This window comes from Trachypithecus francoisi, unplaced genomic scaffold (assembly GCF_009764315.1).
Source record: "Trachypithecus francoisi isolate TF-2019V2 unplaced genomic scaffold, Tfra_2.0 Contig01579, whole genome shotgun sequence".
NCBI classification, from domain to species: domain Eukaryota; kingdom Metazoa; phylum Chordata; class Mammalia; order Primates; family Cercopithecidae; genus Trachypithecus; species Trachypithecus francoisi.
Window position 1 is genome coordinate 7,389,759 of NW_022681442.1, and position 19,931 is coordinate 7,409,689.

Here is a 19,931-nt window from a genome sequence, read left to right on the forward strand (position 1 = left end):
ACAGAGAAACCCGTCTGTACTCAAAATACAAGATTAGCCGGGCGTGGTGGTGCACGCCTGTAATCCCGGCTACTCGGGAGGCTGAGGCAGGAGAATCGCTTGAACCCGGGAGGCGGAAGTTGCAGTGATCCGAGATCGCGCCATTGCACTCCAGCCTGGACAACAAGAGCGAAACTCCGTCTTTAAAAAAAAAAAAAAAAAAAGGTCTCTGGCAAGGTGTCACTGTCAGACTTCAGGGGTTTCGATGTGCTTTTATTTGGAATCACTGCAACACACAAGCAGTGTTGACTCGGAGGGGGAGGGGGCGGGGACCAAACCCACCGCTCGGCGCACACGCCTTGATCTCGCATTCCAGACTCGAGCTGATGTGTGTCAGCGCGACATGGGGCGGGGGAAGGGTTCTCTTTGGATGTTTCATTCGCCGTCTGTACGTCACTCCCAAACTTTTCCTCCCTGCGCTCAGGGAGTCAGGTTGACGCGCCCTGGATGCGGGGCTAGAGGCTTGGGAGCTGAGCGCGCTCCCGCGGAGCCGGAGCCGCAGAGGCTACCAGGCTGGACTCAGGCTTCTCAGGTACAAGTTAGGCGCCAGATGCCGAGGTGGGGGCGGCGAGGAGCGGCGGTAGGAGGTCTGGCTCTGGCCTCGGGGCTCCCGCGCTCCTCCGCGGGTTCTGGCCAGGCAGTGCCGGCAGCTGCCGGGGCTGGGCGTAGGGAGTCCGGACCGGCGGAGGCTGCGCGCAGCCTCACTCCCCGCGGCGCTTACTGCGCGGTGGTGGCGGTGGCCGCGGCGGCCCAGGCAGACAATGAACTTGCGAGCGAGCGAGACGAGCCGAGGCAGGTTTGGGTCCCGCGCCCCTCGGCTCGGCCTCCCCGAGGCTTCAGCGATCCCCGAGGCTTCAGCGATCCCCAGCGGTTGGTGTCCCTTCGCCATTGGTCCTGGCGGCGCTCTGGGAGCCCTGCGCGCTTGAGGACCCCGCGGGAAGGGTTGCCCAGCGGCGACGCACGCCCCTTCCCTCGCAGAAAGGACGCGGTCGGAGCGAGGGGACAGGGGACCGAGCAGTGGCGTGGTGGCGCCGTGGATAGCCGGAGGCCGGCGGGTGGCGCACGCCGCGGGGAATGCACGGGCGGGCTGTCCGGGAGAAGGAGCCCAGTAGTCGGAATCCAGGCGCCCCTGCACCGCCCAGCTCTGGGAGCCGCAGGCGGGGGACCGACCGACGGACAGACCAGTGCTTTCGCGGTGTGAGCGCGCGTCGTTTGGTGGTAGGGGTCGGGGATTCCCCTCTGCCTTGCGCTCCGCCCCCACACCCCTATTGCACTTTGGGGAAGTTTCCAGGCGCGGCCCGGGGGAGGTAAGTGGGCATCAGCCACTCTCTCCCCGGTCTCCAGCTCGGATACGCTTCCAGAACCCAGACTCTAGCCTTGCGGCCGTTCCGGGTTGGGAGGCCAGAGCTCTCCGGCGCTTACGCCCGTGGGACCGGGTTCAGGGAGGGAGATGGCGGGGGCGGGCCTGGGAAGAGATGGGGGCGCGGCTGAGCCCCGAGCGGTGTGAACTTTTGCTCCCCGCCCCCTCCTTCTTCCTCCTCCCCGCCCCGCCCCCACTGCTGTCCCCTCCCTGCGCCCCGCCGCGTCTCGGGAGGCGGCGTGACTCGGGAGTTGCCGGCGCTTCCTGGCGGTGGCGGCGGCGTCCCTAGCCGGCCTGGGTGCGGCGACCCGAGCGAGGCAGGTCTGAGTCGCGCGGTGGGGCCGGAGGCGGGGATCCAGGGCTGCGGGGCGGCGAAGCTGGGGAGCCAGGTGGCAGCGGCCCGGGCGCGGAGGCGACTCTGGCAGTGGAGATGAAATGCGAGTCTCTTGGGTTGTGTGTGCCGGGGGATAGGACGCGGTGGCTGTGGGTGGCTGGGTGGCGGGCTGTGGCGCAATTGGCCCCTTGGGATGGCAGGATGGAGGCGCCGGGGCGAAGGGAACCTTGCTTTTGGGAGAATGAATGAATGAAGAGCCGTGGAAGCGCCTTTCCGACTCCTCCAGGCAACCGATTGGCCGGCGTGCGCTCCAGTGTGTACGTGTTGAGGCTTCGGAGCCGCCCGGGTTCTGGGCACAGCTGCTTGACTGCCCCGTCGCGGTCCGGGTGCCCACGTTGCCTGCCCGCCCTGCGCCCGGGGCCGGCCAGCGCGGCTGGGACGGCGGGTATAGGCGAGGAAGGCTGGGGCTGGGTTGCCGGCTGCTGGCGGCTGGAGGTCCGCGCCGGGTGTAGGGAAGTCCGCGAAGGAGGCTGCCAGGCTGGGGGCTGGGACCAGCTCCTGGGGACGGGGGCCCTTCTTCGTCTGCTGGCGTGCGCGGAGCCGCTGTGACAGCTGGGCGCCTTCGCGCCGTTCACGTTGGGTAAGTTAATGGTACCGAGTTCTCGGGAATGAAGTGTGGCTCCGGGATGCCCCGCAGAGGGATGTGACAAGCCGGTCAGTGAGACTGAGCAGAGGGACTCACCTTGCCTCTGGGCGCCCTGGCAGTGCCCCCAGCCCCACTTTATCAGCTGCAATTCCTGAGTGTTGTGGGGTGCCTCGGTGGGTTAGGGTAACCGCCCAGTGTTGGGGCAGAAAGGCCTCAGAGGGCATCTGCACCCCCCTGAGGGGCCCTGAAGTAAACTGAGGCCTAGAGTTTTGCCTAGCGTTTCTCCTGGACCCTCCTTGGACCTTCCTGGACCATTATCCATCCGCTGCTTTCCTGCTCCTCCTCCCACCACCCCCAAGCTTGCAAAATCAGGAACCCTCCCTTCCAGAACGTGGCACTTACTAATTTTATAAACTGACTGTTGAACTAGGATCTCTTGATTGATACATAAATACATACATAGATCATATATGATTTTATTCAAAGTAGCACAGGAATAAAAACGCCTTCTAAGTAGGTAGTTTTTACCAAACAAATTTTTCTCCCCAAATTCCCAAGAAACTGTCAGAAGATTTTCTTTCTTGCCACCTCCTGGATGAGCAACCTGAACTGGCGAGGTAAAGTGGCTTGTCATGGCCTTCCTGTGGGCACATAGGTGAGCTGGAGGTGGAGCTGCAGGTCTGGGCTTACCTCCAAAGTCCAGCTCCCCAGGAGAGCCAGCTCAGGGACCCTCTGCAGAAGTCCAGCCCTGTCTCTGTGGCTCTCTCCTCTGGACAGTGGATGATTGCAGTGAGCTGGCTTGTAGGTGAAGCATGCAGGGGTAATTCATCCAGGGTATTGTCTGGGGGGTGGCAGGCAGCTTGGCCCACAATGGTCACATGTGTGTCTTGCTTTTCTTGGATGATTAAAGCTTGCCATGTCTGAGCCACTGTCCTGGCCAGGGACCCAGCCGGGTCACTGTGGCTGCTGTGAGGGCTGCAGTTTCCTTCCACACCTTTGTCATCCCTGGTTGCTGCTGCCCCTGGCCAGGAAAGGTGAGATGTCAGAAGCATTTGATTTTTCACATGCCTGGAAGAGAGAAGATTAATTCCTGCGTCAAGAAGAAGTGTTTGGGGAAAGGTTGGTAAAGTGGGAAGCAGATTCTGCTTATTTGGCGTCATGAGAAACAGAAAAGAAACTCTAAGTTAACTGGCTGGGCGCCAAGAGTCTGCAGTAGGGGAAGCTGTAGATTAGTGCCGGGTTGTGGTGGTCGAAGCCGTTTCGAGTTGGGCTGGAAGGTGCCCTGCTAGTGGAGGGGGCTGGGGAGAAGAGGGAGACCCCAGGGCTGTCCTGAACAGGTAAGCACATGCCCAGCTACAGGGGACAGCCTCGACTCAGTTTTGGCCAGTTGGGGGGAACACAGAGTTGACAGGTCTTGGGAGTTTTTGAGAGGATTCTCCAGCCTGGGTATTTAAATGTGGGCTCAAATTCCAGAAGTATGGTAGAGGGTTCGGGGTGAGTGCCCTTTCCGGAGGTCTGAAGCTTGCCATCTGGCCCAGTGCTTATCTACTGGGAAGGGTGTCACTGCATCAGAGAGCAGGGCACAGGAGCCACACCCATCATGGGCCCAGAGACTAAGAAGTGATGGCTGCCCATCATGCCTGTGGCCAGGTCCCTAGGCTGGAGGTGATCCGGGCAGAGCTCCTTCACGCACTCGTGTGCCATATGTTCATTCAGCAGCTGTTGAATGAATTCCCATGATGTGGAAAGTCATCTGCATGAACCTTTTCATATAATTCCTTTCACCAAATAGATCCTGCAGTTGAGCCTCTGGGATGATTTGGTGGGGATAGGACAGACAGGGTCCCAGTCCTCATGGGAGGGGGACAAGCGGAATTGGCTGTGTAGACAGACAAATGGTCTAGAAACTGCCCAAAGAGCCTGGAAGGGCAGTGATGCAAAGCAAGGCTTGGGAGCAGGAGTCGGGGAGTGGAGGGTGGACTCGGGAGAGTGTGAGGAGCCTCCTTTTCCAAGTGTGGACATTGAGTTTCAGAGCAGTGGGTGGGAGTCACCCACCCCGTCAGCAGCAGATGCTCAGGTATGATATTAAGTTGGGAGTGACTTGCCCAAGGTCACATAGCCAGTAAGTGGAAAGTCAGGGGGTCTCTGATCTCCAGCTCTTGGCCAGCTCCTGCATCTCTGCTGTGCTGGGCTGAGGCCTCTTAGAAACTCCCAGAGGAGTGGACGTTCCCTGTAATTGGCAGCTCTGATTTTTCCCATCTACACATTCCGGCACTGTCCCCCTTCCTGGGGCCTCAGCAAGCCCAGGATTGCGGAGATGCTGTTTGGAGTGCATTTGTATGAAAGAGGAGTCGTCTAAATTCTAAAAGCAGAGACTGTTTTTAAAAGTGGTAGTGACTTGGGAGTGTCATTGATCTGAGCAATCAGCCAGCGGACATCTCTTTAGCAGCTTGTGATTTGGAAGTGACTCAGTCACTGGTGAGAATCACGCAGCCTCCCTCCCCTTCTGGTCTGTAAAGGGGACTCTCAGGTATGAGATTAAGTTACTTCAAAGGGTCACTCTGTTCCTGTGCTGTGAATGAGGAGATCATGTTTGCACTTAGCTGGCTAAGTGTTGGGAGACTGAGTGTTTCCACTGCACAAGGCATTTCTTTATTGGCTTCCAGTATGAGGGTCTGATTTCTTTACTGAGATGGTTTCTCCTTTCAAATAAAGCACTGGGACAAAATGATTTATGTGTAGATCTGTGTCTCCACAGCAGGAGATGGAGCATAAAGGGAGCAGTTATCTAATTAGTGTGTCCAGTCTAGGTGTCTAGTTAGGAGTGTCCAGGAAGAAGGAGAAAGGTTTTGTGTCCATTTGGGCCAATATAGATTTTTTAAATTGTAAGTATGGGAAGACAGTTCATTGCAAGAGCTATCACGTGCTGTGTCCCTACAGGTTTGATGCTGGCCCTCTGCTAGGCAGGTCACACAGGTGTATCCCTTTGTGTCCTTTAGAGGGCTGGGAGGCTGTTGGAGATGACACACACCAAGCTCTCAGCCATCCGGATGTGCAGGAGGAGGGATTGGGAATGACGGTGGAGGCAGGAGGGGAATAAGGGGGTGAGGGGAGAAGAGCAACTGTGGTTCCAGAAGGAGGAGGCGGCATGAATCAGCAAGTGGTTAAGTTGTGGGGAGGTGGCAAGTGGGAAGCAGTTTCTCATCTTTGCTGATTTCCAAAGGGATGGGGAGGAAAGGAGACCGTCTGCAGCAGGACTTGCGGCGTTTCTGCCCTGCAGCCCTGGGCCAGGTGCATGGGGGCAGAGAGTCAGCGCTCAGCACAGAGCACAGCACTCAGATCAATGGGCGAGGTGGAGCTTGTGCAAGTCAGAGTTACATAACGCCGTTGACAGGCACCTTACCGGGTTTGGCAAAGTGCAGCGGGAGCCCGGGGTAGCGACTTTGGGATTGGAGTGTTCAGGGAAGACTTCGCCCCTGACCTGAGGACGGGTGTCTTTTCAAAGAGTTAATACCTGCCAGTGCTTGACACAGTGCCTGGCATCCAGTAAGTGCTCAGTAAGCACTGGCTCGGGTGGTATTCTGTAGCCCTGGAGCTCCTAACCATGCATGTCTCCATATTTGATTCCAGTATATTCTACCTCAAAGGGTATAGGCAGGAGCCCCAGCAAGCCTTGGCTCCAGCTAAGGTTTCCTTAGGGTGGTGGCTTCACTCTCTGGACTCTGTCTCCTCATCTGTGCGAGGAGAACACTGGTAAGCAGCCACCCTTCAAGACCCTTCAGCTGACCTTGCAGCCAGGCTGTGGAGCAGCTCGGCTGTGCCCATATTTGACGCAATTAACCAGAGCCAGGAGACCGCGCGGCTCTAGGTGGAACTGTGCTGGTGTAGCTCACTTGAATGTTACATCTCGCCCCACTCCCAGCTTAAAAGAGCCCAGAGGGGGTCTGAGGGGGGCCTCCTGGCTTCAGCAGGCTCTCCCTGATGCCTATTTTACATTTCTAGAACTCATCATGGCCCAGGCCTTTTAGATCTCTGAAGAAAGTAAGGCTGGCAGATCCTCAAAAGCAGAGGGTATCATTATAATGGAAACTTGGACACTTTCCAGAATTGCATTTGTGGTAAAAATATTGAAACAGACAGCCCAGGCACCCAGGTGCCTGGAAAATACCCCAACATGGGCAAATAATTAGATACAGGCCAGGCACAATTATGTTTCTCTGACAATAGGCTGGAACTTGGTGGCTTAGCATTTTCTCTTGAAATGGAATACGCCCCTGCCAGACCCTTTTGCTCCCTGTGGTCAAAAAGATAGTGGTGTGGCCACCAAGGGAGAGGGCATACAAGGAGAAGTGGCAATGCCATCCCTCCTGGGGTGGCCCTGGATCTATCTTAGGGAGGTTCTGTCCTGCTTTTGCTCTTCTGTGTCCCTGTAGGTAGCTGTCCCGAGGGACTGGGCCCATGCACCTTTACTAGAAGGCCAGAGCCTGCATTTCAGAGTCTAAGAGGTCAAGAGAGGTGTAAGATGTATTATCTTACCCTTCCATGAAAGTGGTCTGGGCAGCTGTGTTCCCTTTTGTAAGCCCTGGCAGCTCACTCATGCTGATGGCGGTAAGTTCACCTGTACCTTCACATTTCTTGTTAGTCAAATGTTTGGTCCCTGTGACAAGGATGCTCTTTTAGCGCAAGTGTTAGATGCCATAGGCACTGGGTGGGGCGGGGCAGGGCAGGTAGTGGGTTGAGCCTGGGATCCACGCGGACTCAGGTTCAAGTTCATGCAGTACTGCTTCGTCCCATTCCTGTGACTCTGGTCAAGTGGCTTACCTTGCATCTCGGTTTCCTCATCTGTAAACTGGGGTTAATGATCTCTACCTGATTGGATGGCTTGAGTATTTGAAATAGTACAATTTTGGGTTCAGGGGAGCTCCCTACGTGGAACCACTCTTTTCTGGGCAAGGTCTAAACCTATGGAGAGATACAGGAGGAGGAAGGCAGGTGGAAATCCGCATGCGATGGCCGTCCCGACTGCAGCTGTTGTTGGAGAATGTGGCTGAACCAGTGGGCAAGGAAGTGGGGAACTGGGGCAGTCAGGCAGACCTGCCCACCCCATCACCTGTGGAGCTGGAGAAGCCTCTCCCAGCAGGGTGAAGGGCCTTCTTGCCATGGGGAAAGGCAGGGCTGGGCTGTCATGTCCAGGCCCTCCTTCCATATTCCTGGGATGGTGTAGACACCACCAGGTATAGACAACAGGAAAGTTACACAGGAAGAGCGTCCTGCTCATGGAAGGAAACATCTGGAGTAGTGGAGAAGAGTCGCCCCGTGGCAAGGAATATGACTTGCTGGGCTCCGTGCCTGGCCCACGGTGGGACGGTGGTCAATGGCATCTGTTAGGTACGTACTTGGTAGAGGTGGCCACAATGTGTCAAGTAGGTGGTGTTGTCTGCTCCAGGAACTAATCTGGCTTTAAATTCAAGAACATCTCTTTCCTACTTGTTGGCAGAGCATGATTGAGATAATGGTGAGCCGTGGATCTCAAGGTCACATTCTAACTTGAACGCAATTCACAGGGAGCTGAGGTAGTGGTTGATTCCTAGCCTGGGCTTGGAGAAGCTTCTCTGCCTCCTCTCTCTTGGTCCCAGGCCCCCAAAGGGCCTCTGCTTCTACCAGACCTGACTCTGTCTGTCTGGCCAGCCAGGCCTGGACTTGGCTGCACTTGGGTCCTCCAGCCACTGGAGAGGGGGAGCTCCCACATCTGCCTACTTCATCATTGAGCCCTCCCACCCCCACTGCCTTCAGGAAGCATTTGCCTGTCATTCTTGCCATCTCTTCCCCGTACCTCCCTCCTGCATCCAGGTGGAGCCTTCCTCCTCTAAGCTTCTGCAGTTTTCCCCTATTGTATTTCTCAACCTTGACCCTGTTCCACACTGTGCTGGGCTCCAGTTTCCTGGGTGTATTCTGCTCTCCCAGCCTGACGAGACTCTTCAGGAGGAGAGTGTCTGGGACTCACGGCACATCTGTGTAGCTGGACTCTCACTTAGTGGCTCGTGACTGCCATGTGTTGCATTCATGCATCAATTAAAAATGATTCTTCCAAAGGCTAGTTTATCCTGGAGGTTTTATGTGAACCCTAAGTTTGATAGTGTGGCACAGGAGAGCTCACACTTGTCACTCAATTTCCCAAGGAGTCGAGAGCCTAATGGAATAACCTTGGATTTCCTGGCATTAGGTTTTGGGGCGATTAAAACGTAGTAACCACAGTTTTTTTGTGTCTTGAGAGCCTTAGGGGAAAATGTTATGGAAATTTGGTGGTTGTTTCAGGAATATAAGCAGAGCCATCTACTCAGGCGAGAAATGTGGAGGCTGCTGGTGTTTCTTATAGCTGGTATAAATAGCTCGGCTTCAAGTTCCATGCTCCTTTGTTTGGAATGTAAATATTTGCATTAAAAATATAAAGTATGTCCTGGTGTGTATTTTTAGGGACTATAATTTCCAAACCCCAAATCAGACTATGGGTCTACTGAGGATTAATTTTCTCTGCTTTGTGAACCTGTGTATGTAGAGTCTTCCACATGTACACACCAAATCCTGTTTGCTTCATGCACGGAAGGGACCGCCAGGATTACAAGAAAGCAGGGTTGTCTCGGTGAGTGTGGGCCGAAGGCTTGCGTTTCTCTCCACTCACTTCTGATGGTTCTGCCTGGTAGCTGCAGCAGCCCAGGGCGGTGGGGTGGAGGAGTTTTGGCTGAGATCTTGTGGGTCATCAGGGGCCTGGCTTCTCTGTCCTAGGTTTCCTGGACATCCAGGTGGGGATTTGGCTGCAGCTGGCTGACCTCTGTGTCACGTAACCAGACGCTTGACTTCGGAGTTGCTGTTGCTCTAGGCAGATGTTCGGGAGTTTTAGTGCCCTTTCTGTGGTCTGGTGGAGGGAGCAGGAAGTTCTCATGTCCAATTCAGAGGGGAACTGTGAGGGCCTCTGTGTGGTATCTTCCTCCACTGGATTCCTGGGGGCTGTTTAGATTTAATTTTTTTGTGAAGGACAACCCAGATGATTTTGTTACTCCCTTACTGTGGGTGGGATGTCATCTCTGGTCTGGCCTTGGCCTGTTCTTGGTAGTGGGGGGCTTGGTGGGGCAGCAGGAGCTGGGCAGGCCATTTGTCCCTGGTATAGGGGAGCTTATTTCTAAGGCTCTCTGGGCCACCTTTGATGAACACCTTCTGGCCCAGAGGCTCTAACGGAGAAGGCTGGGCCGTGGAGGTCAGCTCGCCTGGAGAGGAGGGCCGAATGCAGGTGGGCACCCAACTGGCAACCTCCCTCTTGTCTCATCACAGGATGAAGGGCAGATGAGAAGACAGCCAGGAGGGTCCTGGGCCCTCAGCTGTGACTCCCCGAGAGGCAGGTACCAAGGGCCTCCTTTGTCCTTGCTTCCTAGCCAGTGCGCGGCCCCGCCCTTGGGAGGGTCAGCTCCTCCTCCGTCCCACTGAACACTGATGCCTCAGGACTGGACTCCTTGGGGCAGCAGGGACCCTTCCATGTTTCCTTCCCTAGCTCTGCCTTGAAAAGGTGCAGCCTCCTGAGCCTCAGAGTGTCTGACATCTCTCTGCCTGGGGACCCCAACTGAAACATTGTGTGGGCTTAGAAACCGTGAGCCTTGGGGAGGACCATCTTCCTCCGAGCCCTGGGTGTGCTGAACTGCGAAGGCTTACCACTTCCTTGCCTGTGGTTATCTCCAGCCTGACCCACGGTGGCGCGATCCTCTCTCATCATCCGTCACAGTTTTTAATGAAGAAAATATGTTCCAGAAAGGCTGAGTGCCATGCCGCATCAGGTCAGTGATCCAAGTCATTATATTGAAAGTCAGAGGAAATAGCTGCTTTTAGGACACGCTGAACTTGCCTAAGAAAGTTATCAGTGGGAATAAATGAGGGGGAAGAAAGCACGCTCCGACTAATGAGAACAGTATAAGCCTGACATTTTGTGTCGTCCTAACTTTGAAAAGCTATTTATACCCACTTGATAGCAGTTTCTATGAGAAATTAGATATGAGGAGATGTACAGAAGAGAAGAGTGGGAGCTGGGTGACTGTGAGCTCCTCCTCAGAAACATCTTCCAGGCAAAAAAAGAAAAAAAAAAAAAAGAATCATTTGCTCACCTATTGACAATTGAAAATCCAGGGATCTTTTGCATTGTATAAAATTTGGCTCAGAGAAGAAAAATGATGTATTGAAAAGAAGACGAAGCTTCAGTTGCCATTTGAGTGGTAGAAAATAAATTTGCTCTTGGCCATAAAAATGGAAACAAGTCAATAGAAAAAATGCAGGCCTGCCCACTTTTGAGTCAGCAGTTTTTTTGGTTTATGGAAGGAGAAGACTTGCTCATTGAAAATCACCCGTTGGATCACTTAGGAAGCTGCAGAAGCATTGAAGGGTAGGCATGTGTATCTTTCAAAGTTCTCAACGGATTTATTAAAAAAAAATCATAAAACAGACTTTTGAAAAACCTGTTCAATCTGTTCGTCTTTAACAGCTTTATTGAAATATAATTCACACACCATACAATTCACCCAAAGTATACAATTCCATGTTTTTTGGTATATTGACAGATATGTGCAACCACTACCACAGCTAATTTGAGAACTTTTTTTATCTCAAAAAGAAATCTTGTACCCTTTAGCTATCACCCCTTTATCTCCCCACTCCCCCACGTGTACCCTTCAGCCCTGAGCAACTACAAATCTACTTCCTGTCTCTGTCCATTCCAATTCCTCTATTGTGGACTTTTGTATGAGCAGAATCACATAGAATGAGGTCTTTCGTGACTGGCTTCTTGTACGCTGTAACTTTCATGGTTCATCCATGCTGTGGCATGCGTCAGCACTTCGTTCCTTTTCATGGCTGAATAATATTCCATTGTATGGATAGCCCACAGTTTCATGGATCCATTTGTCCATTGACAGACGCTTGGATTGTCTCCACCTTTGGCTGTTATGAATGAGGCGGCCACAAACATTTGTGTACAAGCTTCTTTGGGTGTGGACATGTGTTTCCATTTCTAGGGTTATGTTTTATGAGATGTTTTCACTTTCTTCTAATAATAAGATTCATTTTTTAAAAAATGCTCTTTCCTTGACCCTAGAAAAGGATTTGTTCTTAGATGGGATCCTGATCCCCCTGTCAGTGATCCTGGCTGAGACACTGAATTGTCTGAATTCTGGAGCTGGAAAGGCCTTCGGGCAAACACGGTTCAGCCCCTTTTTATATATGGGGAAACTGAGGGCCAGAGAAGCCACACATAAAGAGACAGGATTGAATCCAGGTTTTTGGAGTGACAATCCAATTACTCCAAATGTTCTCCCTAAACTCTTACTAAAACCCCAGGTTGCCTTCTTGACGGGTCTGGGGCAGCAGATTAAGGTGGGCTGGGTGAACAGATGGTGGTTAGCTTGCCCTCTTTTGTGTGACTATGGGTCAAGGTTTTCAGTTATCCAGTGGACTCTTGCCTGTTTTCCTTTCACCCATCTCTCTGTCCGATGTGCATCTGATGTCCAAGGCCCAGAACATCTCCCCATCCACCAGTGGCCAAATAAGAACTACAACCTGTGGCGCCAACGTCTTTCTAGTTCTTTCTCCCCTGCAGTGATGGGAGGCCCGGCTGCTTATCCGGGGAATGATTAAATTAGGAACCAATTCAGAGAATGAAATTTTATCTGATCTGGCCAAGCCCATAAGCAAGGGGCTGTGATTGTGACTCCAGGATACATTAGGAAGTTGTTTTTTCAATAGTACACTGGGTGAAAGCATTGAAAGAAATATGTGGACGCCAGGTTGGGAGATCTCCCTAGGCCGGGTTTCTTGCATGGCCTAGGGGTGTGGTCCCAGGGGCAGCTGTGTCCTCAGGCTGGTCCTTCCAGCGTTTATGTTTCCAGGCACCATGTAGCTCTGATGAGGTAGATAAAAGTGTTTTGTGGCTGGAGTGTTCTCTGTGCTTAGGAAAGTTCTTCTGTTAAAATCCTCGTGGATATAATTCTCGTTGTTATCATTGACATTCTAACACACCTTTACAGCTGTAATAAGAAGTAAACTTGGCAGAAGCTCAGTGGCTGTAAATCAGGGGTGCCGCTTTGCAACCCCCACGGAGCTTACTGAAAGAAATGCACATGCTTTAGTCCTACATCAGCTCTGTTGCATCAGATCTCCGGGGATGGATGCTGGGCATGTGTGTGTGTGCATGCATGGACCTGCATTTGTTAAGCTCTTTAGCTAAGAAACACTGATGGAACTTAGCAGTGATTGTAATCATTCTTCTAATGAGAATTTCCAGTTCTCCTGTGGCAAAGATAAGGGACAGATAATTAGCACAGTGGTCTCAGGAATTAGCCTCATTTGTCCTCACTCTGTGATGAGACTTTGTGGCTGTCTTTGAGTTTCATGTTCAGATTCCCTGGTTATAAGTAACACACACTGTTCATCACTCAGTAGCAGTGGTGGAATTTTAGATCTGTTTTTCTCTTGGGGAAGGACCCCATTCTCATCCGCACAGTAGCCTGGGCTGGAGGCCCAGGAGTCTCCTTTGACAGATAGCTGGTCAGTGCAGAATTGCCTCCTTTGTGTTTCTGCCACTGGAAGGTTATCTGTCCCTTCAGAACAGGAAATGTGTCTTATTCAAGGTGGCATCCCCCGGGCCTAGTCCATGGGAAAGAATGATTGGACGGATGGACAGACAGATGGGTGAAAGGAAAACAGGCAAGAGTACAGGGAATAATTGGAAACTTTGACCCATAGTGTGGGGATGGTGAGCGTCTTTCAGATCGTCTGTTTATAGCTGGGGAAATGGAGGCCTGCAGAAGTCAGTGACTTGCCCCAGTCCTTCAGCTTTGATCAAGAAGAACATGTGGAAGCCTGGCCCTTCGATTCTTCAACTCTTCTGACTCAAGCTCTGCACATCCTCTTGAGAGTCACCCTCCAGTGAAAAGAAATCTTTATTGAGGCCCTGCTGTGTACCCCATGCTGTCCTAGGAGCTGGGGATCTAGCCGTGAGTTAGACACACAGGGTCCCATCGCTTACAGAGGGCATATTCTCATGGAGAGAGACAGGCAGCAGACAAGGTCGCAAATATAAGAGAACAGACAGGCATAAGGGCCATGTGCTGGAGTGACTGGCTGGTGGGCGAGGAAGACATTTTCATGGAGGTGACATCTCAGTTGATTCTTGAATGGTCTGAGGGTGCTGCTGTCTGATGCTTGGAAGGAGGGGACGGACAGTCAGTGCCAGAACCCCAAGGGGAGAACCTGTTGATGGGATGGGATTCAGTTATGCTCGGGAGAAAGAGACTTTGTTTGTTGGGCACCTGGCTTGATTTTCTTCTCTTCTGCATCCTCTGCACTGACATTTGCCGCTCTGTCTTCACCCCGTCCCACCTCTGGGTAAAGAACACCTGTCTGATGCTCGCTGGCCTGCAGCTGCTGCAGTTTCAGAAAACAGGGCTAGCAAAAAACAAAGCAAAACCCCAACGTCCCTGTCCTCTCACTTAGGGCTTGGCTGGGGAGGCAGAGTTATTTTTATGTAAGCACATGCTTGAGGGGGGACATCTTGGGGTGGGCAGCTGAAACCACACTCATAAAAACAAGACTGAAATAGAACTGCGAATTCCCAAAGGTGAACACAGGCCGTTAGCTTGAATTTGGGGACAGTTCCATGCAGTCTAGGTCCTGGAGCAGGAATCCTTTGGAGGGGGATGAGGCATGGAAATCTGTTTGCTGGTTTGGCCTCTTCTTTAAGCATTGCTTTCCGGCCCTGGCTGTAACAGAGACCCGGCCCTTGCTCAGGACTTGGGCCCTCTCAGGCAGTTCTTCCTCCCTCCTGGTGCTGCCTCCAGCTGTGTCTGTACCCTCGTCAGTAAGAACCTCAGTTTCTTTTTTTTTTTTTTTTTTTTTGAGACAGAGTCTTGCTCTGTCCCCCAGGCTGGAGTGAGTGCAGTGGCCGGATCTCAGCTCACTGCAAGCTCCGCCTCCCGAGTTTACACCATTCTCCTGCCTCAGCCTCCCGAGTAGCTGGGACTACAGGCGCCCGCCACCTCGCCCGGCTAGTTTTTTGTATTTTTTTTTAGTAGAGACGGGGTTTCACCGTGTTAGCCAGGATGGTCTCGATCTCCTGACCTCGTGATCCGCCCGTCTCGGCCTCCCAAAGTGCTGGGATTACAGGCTTGAGCCACTGCGCCCGGCCAGAACCTCAGTTTCTTGAGGGCCCTGCTGTTGGTTGTCCCCTTGTTGCAGCCACCTCTCTACCTGTGAAGGAGTGAACCCCACGCTGCGTCTTTGTCCCAGGTCCTGCCGTTAACCTGAGTAACCATGGTCTCCATGGGGCAGCACTCTGGCCTCCCAGGTCCTCCATCAGGACTCTCTGAACCTTGTCCACTCCTGAACTGCTCCATACCACATGGAGTCCGTTCTTGTTAATGACGTGTTAATGCCAGGCTTTCTTGTGGAAACCACACCCAAGGCACCAGCTGGTCAACCTGACACACAGTAGGGCATCAACAGATGGTGTCTATCAGTTATTTTCATAAACTTGAAATCTCTTTCTGGTCTTCCCAGACATCCTTAAGAGTGATCCTTTGTCACATTGCAAAGTTTTCCTGATAAATATTTATCAGTAGTTGTGGCAGTAATATACATCTCCGTTTTATGTTGTTGACTAATTTTTTAAGTGGTGGACAAAACATAAATTTCTTTGCATTTTAATAAATGGAAAGATAAAAGAAATATTTTTTCTGAGTAGTTTGGTTTAGAATCATTCCAGTTGTTCATTCAGCCTCTCTTCCCAAGTCACGTGAGGCCACACCAGGAAGCTGTGGCTGTATTGACATGCTGAATGCTTGTTCAGAGTCCCCATAATCTCTTGTCACTCCTGTATGCTGCCTCATACTTTTATTTTAACTTCTTATTTTTAAATAATTTCAGACTCACAAGAAGTTGCAAAAATAGTACAGAGTCCCTGTGTATCCTTCACCCAGCTTCCCACAGGGAGAACATCTTATGCAATCCTCAGACATGATCAAAGCCAGGAAATTGACACTGGTAAAATACCATTAACTGAGCTGCAGACCTTATTCTTCTTATTAAATCTAGGAATCTATAGCATTTTAGAAGCGTTTTAGAATTTCATAAGCTTTAGCATTGCTGTTTGTCTTTTAGAGGATGTTTCAATCCCTTCCAATTGACAATCAATTAAAATTCGTTTCCATAAGTTCAACAAATACTGGAGGATGAATTTCACAGGTTCCACGGGTCCACATGGTGCTCTGTGGGTGCATTGTCTCTGATGCGTGCACACAGGTAACCTTCTTCCGCAGATCTGAGAGATTCTCAGAGATAAAGAACCTTAGACAGTAGTTTGGTTCATAGGACAGACCAGGGGAGCTGGAGTTCTGATAATGGAAACCAAGCTGCATTGAGTACTTAGTATGCTTTAGGCTCTATCTACTTTATTTCATTTCACACACTCAGCAACCTTTGAGGTAGATACAGTTAACATCCCCATTTTACAGATGTAAGAACTGAGTTCAGAGGCGTTCACCCTGCCCACATTCCTGCAGCTGGATGGTAGAGTTGGGCCTGGAATACAGGCAGTGTGAAGCCAGAGACTGCTTGTTCTTACCTTGCGGGGCTCCCTCCTTGGCTCAGGCCTGCACAGTGACTGCTCTGTGCCCTGGGGTCATCCTGACTTCTCTGAGTCTCTGTTTCTTTACCTGCCGTGCAAGAGGCTTATGTGAGATCTGCCGTGTCCCTTCCATTTCTGAGTGCAGTTGGTTTTAGTGGTGAAAACAATTCTACCCGTAGAGCTAGAAACACCCAAGCAACATCCAAACGAAGTGTGTACCTTGCTCCTTGTAGGTGCTCTTAAGGTTGGTAAAATTTCTGCAGCCTAGTTTGGTTTGATGGGAGCATCAATTCCAACTGAATTATGCTCCGGGGTATTTTAGTTAAACCATCTACAAGCTGATTTTACAAAGAGGCAGAGTCCCCATGTAGCGAGCTGTGCCTGCCTCCCTCTGCGCTCAACTCCGGAGCCGACTGATGCTCGTAATAACCAGAGGACTGTGTGAGCTGCTCACACTCGGCCTCATGGGCAGCGTTAATTGTGAGATGCCACCGGAACGAGATACGAGGGCATTATCAGTATATACTTAATTGATTTTGCATTCTCCACAAAGGAACGTTAAAATTAAGCTTGTTTGTAAATGGTGTTTAAACTGCGCAGGCTTGGGGATGAGTTGCAGAAACTAACAGAGCAGGGCACTGCTTGGAGGGCTTAATTTTCTCTTTAGATGGTGGACAGAGTACATCACTCAACTAAGGTAAAGATTTTCCCATTTAAAGGGGCTGAAAGAGTGTAAGCCTCGGCTCGTAAATTTCACAGACAAGGACTCTGCTTGAGTGCCTCAGGGATGGCCTGGACTCTGGGGATGAATGTGTAATCACATTAGCATGATGAATTAAAGGGTTCCATATTTTTAAATCATCAGGCAGAGCTGCATTAGAGAACATACCGTTTGAGATGAGACATGATAAACAGGCTCATGGAAGCAGCCTTTACGATCCTCACTCCTGGTATAGAATGGAAGATTCTGATTCTCATGCTGACACGCCCCAGGAAAGGTCTCTGCTCAAACCCAAGATGAGCTTAAACCCGAGGCGGAATGCCATTCTCTAAGTATCTGTTCTTTGGCTCTAACATATACCAGGAATGAGAACAGCACTCTGGGTGTGTTCTCACTCTCCTTTAATCCTGATAAGATAACTTTTTAGGTATCTCCAGGACCGGCTATATAATTTGCAAGATGCAACACAACATGAAATGCATATTAAAAATTATTAAGAATTTAAAACTAGGGAAAGCAGAACAATACATCCCATATAGGACATTTCTGAGCAAAGGACCCTGTGTGATTGCCCATGGGTCTCCGCCCTCAGAGTTGGCTCTGGGATCTTGTAGGATGCTGATCCTAGACCAGTGTGATTTGTAGCAACTTGTGTGAATTGTGACCTCACGGGGGGCACGGGCTGCAGCTGAATCACCTTGGTGTGCTGGGAGGGGTCTGGTTGGAGGCCTGACCCAAGCACTCGCTTAGGAGATGCCCGCTGAATCAACTAACTCATGGAGCCAACAGCGTGGTCTGCTGGGGAAATTTCATGTGACTTTCTCAGCCTCCACGTGTCAGGAATGTGGGACAGTCTACTGCTAGGCTCTTCAGAACAGACAGGGACAAGGACCAACATTCTCTAATGAAACTCACTGACTTGACAGCTCAGCTTTGAGAAGAGAAAACCTGAATACAAAACCCATCTACACTATGTGTGTGTATAAGCCTCTAGTCCTGGTGATTTTTCACTGTAAAATGGAAAAAATTGACACACAGTGTCTCTCCAGTACCTATGTGTGGTTAACGTGGGTGTCTGTCGTGACTCTGTGGCTCAGTCCCAAGAGAGGGGCAGCCCATCTCCCCTGGCTTTTCATCCCTGATGTCCTCTGTGTAAGCTCTGCCCCTCCCAGTGGAGTAAAAAGCTCCTGGAGACAGTCTAGGATTTTAGGGGCCGCTGTAGGTCATCCTTGTCATTCTGGATCCCGGAGAATGCCACCTTGCAAAGTTGAGGGGGACATAGTGCATCTTGGTAAGGAAATAAAATCCCACTCAGGAAGCATCTCTCCCTGGAGCGAGAGGCTTGGAAGGGCCTGGGACTCCTTTGTGCTGACTCTTTGTTCCCTCCCTGCAGGCTGGCCCAGCCTCAGAGGTGCCCTTTCCCCTTTGCCAGTGGAGAGGGAGAGAGGAGCATCCAGGGCCGGCTGCCAAAGACAGGGGAGGTTCCAGCCAAGGAGAGCCTGGACTTTTCAGGTTTTAAATTGGAAGAGGGGTTCTTGCATGAGCATTAAAGTTAGTTTTTTATTGGAAGGGAGTGTGCGGAGTGGATGCTGTGCTCAGAATACATCAGGAGAGAGCTGCCCAAGTCAGATCTCTTCCGAGCAGCGTCTCGGGGGAGTGACTGCACCGCCGCTAGATTTTCCTCCCTTTGTCCTCGGTTTGTACAGAGGTCACTGGAGATGTGAGCTCAAAGGGAGCCAGGCCGCTGTGCTCTTCTCTCATTGTCACAAGTCGGTGGGCCTGAATGGGCTGTGACACTTGAAGAAAGAAAGAAACCATCCTTTATACCTCCTGGCTGGGGAGAGAGAGCAGGGCAGGAAGCCCGCAGTGCTGGAGGCCAAAGCTTCTCCCGGGGAGCCTCAGATGTGTGGAGGGAGGTCTGTGCTGTTCCTGGGTGTCTGGGATTGCATCCTCCCCACCATGGGGACGCGCAGCCTATTCTTAACTCATTTGGCAAATAACAAACATAGCACCTTCACGTTCAAGCAAAAGCTGACTTAATTTATTTTCCCCATTAAGCTATCCACAGTCATTGTTTTCACTTTCAGAAGCAAAATAATAGGAAAAAACTTCACAATATTTGTATTACCTGATGTGGGAGTCTGAGAGAACTTGAATAATAAGTCTGGCTTAAAAGTATTGGGGGGAAAAAATCTTGATACACAAAAGAGAAACAGAAACATGACAAGAGGAATGTGCCGGAACAATCCTCCCTGCAAAACATCATTAACTCCTCGGGGGCTGGAAGCCTGTCTGTCTTGTCCACACATTGCACCCCTTTGCCTAGCACAGCCGCATTCAGAAGGAAAGTCAGCCCTGGCTGCTGGGAGGCAGTGGCAAGTGAGACATGCCCAGGTCCTGTCCTCATGGAGGTTAGAGTCTAGGAGGTGAATGAGGTGGAAACACTTAGGCAAAGGATCATTGAATTTCAGTTGTGATGCGCTGGGGACAGGAATGGGAAGTGGTCTATGAGCGAGTGTGCCGATGCTGTGAGCGCAGTCTAGCAGAGGTGCAGGGTGCATTGGAGAGCTCCAGGTCATAATGGAGGAAGCTCTGTGGGGAGGGAGTGGAGGCAGAGATTGCAGACCTGGCGATGGTGTTGGGCGTGCAGGGGGAAGTTACGTAAGTCCCCAGTGAGGCGCCTGGACCCAGAGTTCTCATTTTAAGGTTTAGAATATGCTAGAATCCTTGTTTCTAGAGACTGGATTGATGATCACAACTGGGCGATGCTCCCACCCAGGCCCCCGTCCCGACGTGCCACCCGAATTGTGCCCTCTGCAATTGGGTGGCACACTCTGTTTAGTGTCTCCTACCCCCTGCCTCCAGGCTTCCAGGGACTTGCTGACTTTCTGTCTCTACTGAGAGATTTGAGAAATTCTTGAAGCAACTTGCCAAGTAGAAACTGCCTAATGGCAGCAGTGCAAGGATTTGGTGTCTTTCGTGGCTGGGGGGCACTGGCCCTGCAGAGATGAAGTGGAAAGATCCCGGGAGGGAGAGCAAGCTGCCTTCCCTGGGGGTGCAGCAGGAATGACTTGAGCTTGCGCTGATCGCACCCACTTCTGCCCTGAGAAAGTCTTCTATGCAAAGAGGCTAAAAAGACTATGTGGAGAGCATCTCTTTTAAAGCCCCCACCTGAGA

The 19,931-nt window shown here is 51.6% G+C and overlaps 1 protein-coding gene across 11 annotated transcripts in view; it reads left to right on the forward strand.

Annotated features, from left to right (window-relative positions):
* The first annotated feature begins 348 nt into the window (after window positions 1-348).
* Window positions 349-19,931, forward strand: part of CHST15 (carbohydrate sulfotransferase 15) — an 86,667-nt gene continuing 67,084 nt past the window's right edge. Inside the window, exons 1-3 of one of the 11 annotated variants that reach the window (XM_033179962.1) lie at window positions 4,374-9,019; window positions 9,706-9,773; window positions 9,923-10,202. The gene's annotated coding sequence lies outside the window, so the exon portion shown is untranslated. Of the gene's footprint in view, window positions 572-1,261; window positions 1,347-1,367; window positions 1,721-1,747; window positions 2,374-4,373; window positions 10,203-19,931 lie in introns of those variants that run through there. The other 10 variants (XM_033179955.1, XM_033179951.1, XM_033179969.1 and 7 more) reach the window with 10 other exon arrangements.